Raw genomic sequence first — 8,638 nt, forward strand, 5'->3', positions numbered from 1 at the left:
ATCTCTAGCCCCATCTCTCACCCTTGATGTCTCTGTCCCAAAGCAGAATTTTTCCCTCCATTCACAGCATTACACCAGAATGCTGGTATCTCCCTTTATATGCCAGTGAAGGTCCTACTTTTATTTTAAGATCCATTTTAGTAATCACTTCCTCCCGATGATTTCCAAATTCTACATCCTACCCAGATAGACTGGGTGCCCCTCCTCTGTGGCCTCGTGACACCGTGTACACATCTTTTTAAAATCACTTTATTGGGGCACCTGGGTGGCTCAGTCGTTAAGCGTCTGCCTTCGGCTCAGGTCATGATCCCAGGGTCCTGGGATCAAGCCTTGCATCGGGCTCCCTGCTAAGTGGGGAGCCTGCTTCTCCCTCTCCCACTCCCCCTGCTTGTGTTCCCTCTCTCGCTGTATCTCTCTCTGTCAAATAAATAAATAATCTTTAAAACAAAATAAAATCACTTTATTTGTCACATTGTTCTGATATGACCTAGAAAGGCTCAGTTTCCCCTGCTAGACTATGAACTTTCTGAGCATAGAATCATGTCTTCTTCATTTTTATAATCTTGGCTGCAACGAGTCAATCGGTGACTTCATTTGGGTTCTGATCCTCCCTTTCCCTCCCCCTGACTGTAAGCCAACCATGATGATTTATAACTTGTGGTTAAAAGACAGATATGGGAAATAGTCCCATTTCAAGGCTGAGTTCAACTCAAGTTAATTATCAAAGAGTCATAGATTTTTAGACTTGGGAGAACAATTCCAGGTGAATTCAACTACAGTTACAGGTGAATTCAATTCCAGGTGAATTCAACTACCTACCTGACACTTGAAGGTCCTTCTTCAACATTTCTGCAAGTTGTGGGGTTTTAGAGTCCTTCCAGTATGGTGTGATGGTGATAGGAGTGTGGGGAACCCTTAGCTGACTAGAGGCTTCCTCTTTTCTCCTCTCCTGTGGTTCAGAATGCTGTGTGTGGTAATATTGAAGCAGGAAGTTATTTGTATTAGAACACATATGTATTTACATACACATACACACAAACACACACAGTGTAAATTTAAATCTGTAAATTGCTTAAGATGATGAACGGCAGGCTATTACCTAAAATGTTAAACATAAGTTAGGGACTGAGCGAGTACCCAGAGAGAAAATTATTTGTAATTTGAAGTTAAAACCATCTGTCAAAGCAAGAGGCCCAGAGTAAAAAGCAAATGGGTAGGTAGACCCCATAGATGGATGGCGAGGGACAGGAACCCAGCCAGGCAAGGGACTGCCAGCTGGAACTGACAGTCTGGGCACCGTCTAGCTCTACAACCAGAAGAGGGGACTATAAGCCTTGAGTTAGCCATACTCCACTGCAGAAACTTTGAGTACCACTTCGAGAGTTTTGTGAGGAACACTACTTACTTGTGCATATCCCAACTAGACTCGATGCACTTAGCTGCTTCAGCTTGCATTTTACCTATGAGTCAAGAGCTTCTCTCTCCCTATCTTCTTTTTTGCTCTCTGATCTTTTTTTTTTAAAGACTTTATTTATTTATTTGACAGAGAGAGACACAGCGAGAGAGGGAACAGAAGCAGGGGGAGTGGGAGAGGGAGAAGCAGGCTTCCTGCGGCGCGGGGAGTCTGATGCAGGGCTCGATCCCAGGACCCTGGGACTATGATGTGAGCCAAAGGCAGACACTTAACGACTGAGCCACCCAGGCGCCCCTTCTCTTTTGCTCGCTGATCTTAATAAGAAAATAAAGGCACATCTGTGGGTATAAGGAATAGCAAACTCTTAAAGAATCAGAATTCTTTAAATTCTGCCTTTGCCCCTTGTTCTTAGTCTCTAAATAGTTTGGGGTAAAGACTGTCTATTACAAAGGAAAGTATTGAAGTTAAAAAGCAGAAAACTTACTTGGTCCAGAAGTCATTCCATCCATCTTAGCACAGCCTCTTTGGTAGTTATCCCTTGGTTGAGTTGAAATCTGTCTTTCTATGGCTTTCACCCACTGATCCTGTCTAACCCAGGTCCACACAGAACAAATCCAAATGACTGCACATTATGATCCTTGAGTCTTTCCAGACAGCTTGTTTGTGATTAGAAGTCATTGAACTCAAGTGGGGCGCCTGGGTGGTGCAGTCAGGTTAAGTGTCTGACTCTCGGTTTCAGCTCAGGTCATGATCTCAGGGTCGCGATCTCAGGGTCATGAGATTGAGCCCCACGTCGGGCTCCGCACTCAGCGGGGAGTCTGCTTGAGATTCTCTCTCCCTCTCCCTCTGCCCTTCCCACTCATGCTCTCTCTTTCTTGCTCTCTAAAATAAATAAATAAATCTTAAAAAGAAGAAGTCACTGAGCTTATGAATACCGTATGCTTAGCCCATGCTGGCCCCTGGTTGCACCTCACAAATGGCAGCTGTTTATTATTAGCTGTATTATCAGACTGCCTTTGAGCCATTCTTTTCTTCATAAGTCAAGCCCTTTTAGGTTCACTGATGTCACAGAATTAACCAAAACAGAGGCTCCTCCTTCAGTACATCAACAGCTTTATATGTAGAGGTTAGACACGAGGGTGCTGGACAGCTGGAGATGTCCTTCCTTTACCCTCCATTACCTGTACCTTACCTTTGTTAAGTTACCAAATCATTCTTAAAGACTTGGCTCAAGGTATTTCTTCTTTGAGTCTCTTTTCCCTCCTCCAAGGAGAACTGATCACTCCATTTCTTCACTTGACTTGAGACTGAATCCTATCTGTATTTCTTTTAGGTCTTTCCCTGCCCCCACCCCGACTTACCCAATACTTAGAATGCTGAACTTCTCTTGGTATCTGTCCTGTCAAGCAGAATGCCTGGAAAATAGCATGTGATAAATATTTATTAATGGAATGATAACATTTTTGGGTATCAGTTTATACAATATTTATTTATGCTGTATTATCTTTAATTAAATACCAAGACTCTTCCATTCATGTCACCTAGAAATCATTTCACCCACTGCTGTGTTTGGCCACCAGTCTCTTGCCTCTCTCTCTTCAGCAATGGTGAGGTGGAGAGCTTTTCCTTGGGGAAGAGAAATCTATGTTTCGTTGCCTTTGCCAATAACAAAAATGTTGGGGAGTTGGGTAACAAAGCTGTTGCCACTGACATCTTTCACATGAACCACATCAAAAGAACCAGGGTGTCTCTTTTTATTGGTGGTCACACCAATTCTTCCCAGGTTAGCACCTCCAGTCACATACACAGTTCACCCGTGTCAAACTTGATGAAGTTGCTAATCTTACCAGTCTCCAAATCAATCTGAATGGTGTTCCCTTGATGAGGGACCCAGCGTAGTGATGGTGTGAGAATCATGAGTCACCAGACGAGAGATTCCTTTTGTTGTCACAAAGATCTTTCTCACTTTGCGCAACCTCTCCTGGGCCACTCTTGGTGTCATACAATCTGTGGAAATTCTCTACAGTCTTGTCAGTGCTGACAATATCCATAAACCAGTAGGGCAGGTTATATCAGTTTGGACCTTGCCATCAATTTTAATGAACTGCTGCATGCAGATCTTCATTTCGTCCTCTGTTAGGGCATGCTTAAATCTGTTCCTTAGGAAAATGACAAGAGGAAGATATTCTTTCAGCTTGTGAGGACTGGCGGATGGGCATCCTTGCAAACACACTGGTCAGTTTATCCAGCTTCCAAAGCTTTGCAGTTGCTACACAGTCCAGATGCTCCGTGGGACCAAAGCCAGGCTGCACTAGCCGTGAAAAGAAGACTGCTGGGGCAGCTGGCTGGCTCAGTCGGAAGAGTGTGCCACTCTTGACCTCAGGGTTGTGAGTTCGAGCCCCACATTGGGTATAGAGATTACCTGAAGATAAAATCTTTAAAAAGGAAAGAAAAGAAGGCTGTCTTCTTCCAGTGTGCTGATAAAATAGCTAGGCTATGCAAATTTTATAGTTGGATGGACATTTAAAAAATTTCTCTATGCTTCATTCCTCCATCTCAGTGGTTCCCAACCTTGACTTTGTAGTGGAAATATGATACATCATATTTGTGTCTGGCTTAGTTCATTTAGCATAATGAAGGTTCATCTATGTTTTAGCATGTCTTTTTCTTTTCCTTCTCCTCTTCCTCCTTCTTTTCTTTTTTAATATATGGTATAGGCTGTCATTTTTTTTTCTTGTGGTAAAATGTACATAACATACAATTTACCAATTTAACCATTTTAAGTTCTGTTGTATTTAAACTTGTATTGCAAATTCTAAAAAAAGCCCTGAGGACCGAGTCCTACTCACAAAGATTCTGATGTAACTGGCCTGGGGTGCAGCCAGGGCATCAGGCTTTTAAGGATCATATCTTAGGCTGCTAATTCTGGTGTGCAACCAAAATATTCCCTTTTTGTGGATAAGGGAACTGACTTCCAGAGAGGACATGTGTCCTGTCCATGCTACATGGTGGGTAGAGGTGAATAAAGAACACAGTTCTCCTGTAATCCGTTCTAACATACTGTTCATCATATCTGAGTAGTAGTATCCATATTTGCCTCAAAGAGAGACACCCCTCTTCACTGGGGCATTGGGGAGCATCTCTTGGTACACAGGCAATGAAGTCTACTAACCTTCCACTTTTAGGACAAAAGATTGAAAGCAGCTTTCACAATTCTGAAATATTACCAAATAGTAATATTTTTGTGTGGAAAAAACTATCACTTTCCTCATTGTCATTTTAGTAAAGGGAATAATGTTACTTTTTATGACATTCAATTCCTCCTGTGGGACTTAATAAAAGTAACTTCATTTTGAATGAAAACCAAATGCAGTCTGTAAACTTTTTAATTTATGACTGAATTGGCCTTTGTCTATAAAGGATGTTTACTAGCAACCTAGGATACACTGTTTAAGGCATTTTGTTGTTGCCTCTGCCCTAGGTGAGGGAGACCCATGTTGGACCACCATCCAAATACTTGTCCAAACCTCCTAAAACTTGACTGAGTGATGTGTTTACTGATACCACTCTCCTATTTCCAACTTAGGAACTGTCAGGTCAACCCACTTACACACAGTAGAGGGATTACAGACTATTGCTGTGTGACAGATAATTCTGAAACCCAGGAGCCTAACACATGTCTCTACTTTTTAGGAGCAGGGCTCAGATGGGTGATTCCTCAGTTCTCAGTGATGCTCCATGAGGTCACTCAGAGGTAATCAGCTGGAGGTTAGGCTGCTCTGGAGGGCCTAAGACAGGTCCACTCACATGTTTGGCTCCTGCAGGATGGTTGGAAGGTCAGGATCATCTTGGTCTGTTAACCAGATCACCTACACGTGGCCTCTCCAGTGACAGTCTCAAGGTATTAGGTCTAGGACGACCTTCTTTTTCTTCTCCTTCTCCTCTTCCTCCTTCTTTTCTTTTTTAATATACGGTATAGGCTGTCATTTTTTTTCTTGTGGTAAAATGTACATAACATACAATTTACCATTTTAACCATTTTAAAGTTTCAGTTCAGTGGCATGAAGTCAGTTCTCAGTGTAGTAAATCATCTGTCTAGTTCCAAAATGTTTTCATAGCCCCAAGCAGAAACCCTGTGTCCACTAAGGAATAACCCCCCAATCCACCTCCTTCCCAGCCCATGGTAGCCTCTAATCTACTTTCTGTCTCTAGGAATCTGCCTATTCTAGATACATCATATTTGTGTCTGGCTTAGTTCATTTAGCATAATGAAGGTTCATCTATGTTTTAGCATGTGTCAGAATCTCATTTCTTTTTAAGGCTGAATAATATTCCATTGTATACATACCACATTTTGTTTATGCCTTCATCTGTTGACGGACACTTGGGTTGTTTCCACCTTTTGGCTATTGTGAATAATGCTGCAATGAACATGGGTATACAAATTATCTCTTCAAGTCCCTGCTTTCAATTCCTCTGGGGATATACCTAGGAATAGAATTGCTGGATCGTACGGTCATTCTTTATTTAGCCTTTTGAGGAGCCACCAAACTGTTTTCCATAGCAGCTGCACCAATTTTATACTTCTGTCAGCAACACATGAGTGTTCCAATCTCGACACAGCTTCACCAACATACTTTGTTTTCTGTTTTTTAAAAATAATAATCATCCTAATGGGTGTAAAGTGGTGCCTTATGGTTTTGATATGTATTTTCCTAATGACTGGTGATATTGAGCATCTTTTGATGCTTATTGGACATTTATATGTTTTATTTGGAGAAATGTTTATTCAAGTCCTTTGCCCATTTTTGAATTGGGTTATTTTGTTGTTGTTAAGTTGTATATTTGGGCCTTTTACATAACAGCTCGTGGTGTTCAGAGAGGATTTCAAGACATCCAGGCGGAAGCTGTAAGGCTCCTTATGCTTAGCTTCAGAAGTCCCATGACCTCACTTCTGCTGTATTTTATAGGTCATGCAGGTTACTGAGGTCAGCTCAGACTCTAGGGGAGGGGTAGCAAAAAATCTGTGGCTGTCTTTAATCTACCAGAGTACAATATTAAAATTGACTAAAACATGGGGTCCCCAGGGTGGCTCAGTCGGTTGGGCAACTGACTCTTGATTTCCCCTCAGGTCATGATCTCAGGGTCTTGAGATAGAGCCCAGTTGGGCTCCGTGTTCAGCAGGGAGTCTGCTTGAGATTCCCTCTTCCTCTCCCTCTGCCCATCCCTCTGCTTGCACACATGCATGCTCTCTCTCTCTCTCTCAAAATAAATAAATAATTTTTTTTAAAGGATTTTATTCATTCATTTGTCAGAGAGAGACAGAGCGAGCACAAGCAGGGGGAGAGGCAGAGGGAGAGGGAGAAGCAGGCTCCCCACTGAGCAGGGAGCCCGATGCGGGGCTCGATCCCAGGACCCTGGGATCATGACCTGGGCTGAAGGCAGACGCTTAACCGACTGAGTCACCCAGGTGTCTGTCTGTAAATAAATAAATCTTTAAAAAAAATAATAAAATTCACTAAAACAATCCAATTGTTTGAGAAAGAGTGATAATAATAGTGGCTGCTGTTACAACTTTGGACTCATACAGCTTCTTTTCTCCTGAGGTCTTGATGGGCTTTTCCCCATAAAAGCCTTCACGAGGACGGGGCGCCTGGGTGGCCCAGGTGGTTAAGTGTCCAACTCTTGATCTCGGCTCAGATCTTGATCTCGGGGTCGTGAGTTTAAGCCCCACGTTGGGCTCCACACTGGGCATAGAGCCTACTTAAAATTAAAAAAAAAGAAAACCCTTCACTAGGGCATTGTCCTATATTTTAGATCTCTTTAATCATGGAAGAGAGGTGAGCACAGTTACTTGATTTTTAAAATCTACATAGCTGAGAGGCACCTGGGTGGCTCCATCGGTTAAGCATCTGCCTTTGGCTCAGGTCATGATCCCAGGGTCCTGGGATCGAGCCCCGCATCGGGCTCCTTGTTCGGCGGGGAGTCTGCTTCTCCCTCTCCCTCTGCCCCTCCCCCTGCTTGTGTGCTCTCTCTTTCTCAAAAATAAGTAAGTAAAATCTTGAAAAAAAATCTACTTAGCTGATCTGCTTTTTAATGACAGGGTGAGGCAGGAGGCCTGGGTTTCAAACTTGGCTCTGCCACTAACGGGCTGACTGCCCTCTCTTGGAGGATGAGCTATGGTCCTTTAGCTTCTCTTCTAGCTTGAACACAGTATTGTTTTAAGAAGGAAGATGAATTGATCAAGAATTGGCATGTAGAAAGTGTTTAAGTACAGAACAATTTGTTGCCTAGAAATATTCCCACGTGTCATTTATTCACAGGGACAGAGAAATGGCTTCAGCTTAATGGCAATTATTAATAATAAGATTAAAAAATAGCATCAATAAACACACACACAGTCACGATAGGAGCTGAAGCAAGACTGAGACAATGTCTTGGAGTGTTGAGGCAGAAGGGCAGAAAGATACGAAAGGGAGCAGCTCACAGGTCAGCCAGATGCAAGGGAACAAGGAATTCAGATTTTCTGGATCAATATCTCAGCCTAGGAGTGGTATATAGGAACAAGATCTATAAACAGTGGCTAGATTCATAAAACAAAGTAGGCAGCAAAAGGGTGGGGACAGGGCGAGGGGAGAGGGCACTGAACGTTTGTAGCATGTGTCTTTCATATGCCAAACAAAGAGCAACCTGTTTTCATACTAAGCTTATTTGATTTTCATGGGCAACCAGAAGAGTCAGCATTATTTTACCTTCCCTCCTGTCTTGGAAATGAGGAAAGTGATGTGCAGCATTCTGTGCATGGTCCCACAGCTAGAGGCCTGGGAGCTACCAAAGCTCGTTTTGCCTACATCAAGCTGCCTTCCCCAAAGCTGCCTTTCCTTCTGAAAGGGTTCTTATTAGACATTATGACTCTCAACCTTAAAACATAATCGCTGCCCATGTTAGCGATCCGCAAAGGTCCTCTTTGAAAACGAAGAGGTTATATCCTTCTAAGCTTGGTTTGGGGGATCACTCACCAGCTGTTTCAGACTATTTGCAAAATTTTCCACCACTATCTGATGCCTTCATGTAGAGAAAAATGACCCTTAATGGAAGAGATAATTTTAGTGATTTAAGTAAGTTAGTTCTTTAAAAAGTGTGCAAGTTAGGAATGCATCTTGAGGACATCTGTACTGAGTCTTGAGCAGATGAAAGTGTCCTGTTTCTTCCCTATCTGGCTAG

General features: G+C 42.7%; 1 pseudogene; it reads right to left on the reverse strand.

The window, feature by feature from the left end:
• Positions 1-2,967: 2,967 nt before the first annotated feature.
• On the reverse strand, positions 2,968-4,686 carry LOC118012678 (annotated as a pseudogene).
• Positions 4,687-8,638: the final 3,952 nt, after the last annotated feature.

This window comes from Mirounga leonina, unplaced genomic scaffold (assembly GCF_011800145.1).
Source record: "Mirounga leonina isolate KUSES-001 unplaced genomic scaffold, KU_Mleo_1.0 Mir_151, whole genome shotgun sequence".
Classification (NCBI taxonomy): domain Eukaryota; kingdom Metazoa; phylum Chordata; class Mammalia; order Carnivora; family Phocidae; genus Mirounga; species Mirounga leonina.